The sequence below is a fragment of the Gekko japonicus genome, unplaced genomic scaffold, assembly GCF_001447785.1.
Source record: "Gekko japonicus isolate JY-2015 unplaced genomic scaffold, Gekko_japonicus_V1.1 scaffold80, whole genome shotgun sequence".
Lineage (NCBI taxonomy): Eukaryota > Metazoa > Chordata > Lepidosauria > Squamata > Gekkonidae > Gekko > Gekko japonicus.
In genome coordinates, this window is record NW_015168047.1 from 43,259 (window position 1) to 45,298 (window position 2,040).

The following is a 2,040-nucleotide window of genomic DNA, read 5'->3' on the forward strand; positions in this document are numbered from 1 at the left end:
ACCTTGCCACCATGCAACTCTTCACAGCATGCCTGCAAGGAGGGACAGGAGGCATTATATTGCTTTACACATATACAGTACCCCACCAGGTCCTTCCAAAAAGTAAGGCCTTGTGACCCACCTGAGAGTCATGGAGTTGAAGACCACTGCTCTACAATGTGTAATTGTCTGTAAGTGCTCTTGAGAGCTGATTCAGGCATTAGAAGAGAAGAAGAGATTGGATTTATACCCCGCCCTTCACTACCCAAAGGTGTCTCAGAGCGGCTTACAAACGTCTTTCCCTTCCCCTCCCCACAACAGACACCCTGTGAGGTAGATGGGGCTGAGAGAGCTCTTGACAGAAACTGCTCTTTTTCAAGAACAGCTCTTATCAGAACTACGGCTTGCCCAAGGTCATCCAGCCAGGTGCAAGTGGAGGAGTGGGGAATCAAACCCGGTTCTCCCAGATTAGAGTCCGCGCACTTAACCACTACACCAAACTGGCCCTCACTACACCAAACTGTAGGCACAAAACACTTGTGTTTCTGAACATGCTACCTGGATCTTGCCCCTGTCCAGCTCTGTGACTAAACATAAATCTGCTCCTGGACACACTAGACTACTACCTGCAGTCTGAAACAGTACAGCCTAGAAACACATTTGAAACTTCTGAGCTACAAATATTGGGAAGGAACAAATCTGGAGCAGAGGAAGAAGCAAACCTTTGTAACCAGGAATTAGGCAGATGTTGACAAGGGAAGAGGCCAAAGATGGAGATGAAAAGCTTGTAACAGTTTCATCACTAAGTGACCCCAAGCAAAAACACCCACATTTTGGACTTCTTCCTAACACTAAACTATATTTAGAATGAACTACAAGTGGTCTGAGAATTTCACAGTCATTCACACTAATGGAACCCCCCCCAAAAAAACTACAAATATGGACCCTGTGGGGAAAAGCGACATCTTTCTAGTGTGATTCAGTTTTCCCCTTTGTTCTGCTTTTCACCTTGCTTGACCTTCCCACTACTAATTAAACTCCTCACCTTGTGCTTGGTCTTAACACTAATTGCTTGTTGTTCCCCCAACATGAGGTTTAGGAGAAATCTCACTACGGATCCCCATGTTTAACTAGTACAGAATTTGCATGGTCAAAGGGGGCTATGTTTTATTTTCAAATTCGCTGCCAATTTCTGCAGTATGTTTTAACACAAACCAATTGCTTCAGAAATCCCTCAGAGAAGCATACGAAGAAAAACATCAAAAGACTGTCTTTAGGATCCAGCAGCATATGGGAGCTCAGACAGGAGTTTCATCCACACAGCAGCCAAATGGAACTGGTATCTTGAATGCCTGGTGTAAACACGGCACACGTCACACATTCTAAGAACATGAGTGGTTATTTAAAATTTAAGTACCCTGTTTTTCTCCTGCAGGACTCAAAGTGGCATGCATAATTAAAAGCACTTAAGCTCTAAACAACAGACACAACAAATACAAGGAGCATGCTCTCTAAATACCCACACTAAGACCCTTAATCAGTTAAAAGCCTGGCTAAACCACTCTGCTTTATGGAATGAGTGCCTTTCTCCCCTTTCAGAAGACTATCCCATAATACAGGAGCAGCCAACAAACATGCCCAGAGTCCCCAATGCCTCAGATGAGAGAACAAACCAACCAACCAGCCCACCCCAGGATGACAATCAGAGTGGCTGTGGAGGCTCGTTCAGGCAGAGTCAGTGCCCTAGATACGAAGGATCCAGCTCAGGAAGGGCTTTAAAGTTTGATACCAGCATCTTGAAATGAATGTGGAAGCGTTGAACAAAATTATATTTTATTGCTTAACAATCCCGTTTTTCACTTTAAAAAATTCTGCCGATCTTATATCTAAATGAATGAAATAGCAGCAAACATATCAAGTTCTCCAAAAAAAAAAAAAAAAACACAACCCAAACAAGTAAAGAGAGAGTTCTTTGGAAATGGAACTCATGAAAAAACATTACATGTTTTGCTCAGCTTTGAAATTTATATGTTTTTATACACCTCAATTTACATACGAGGG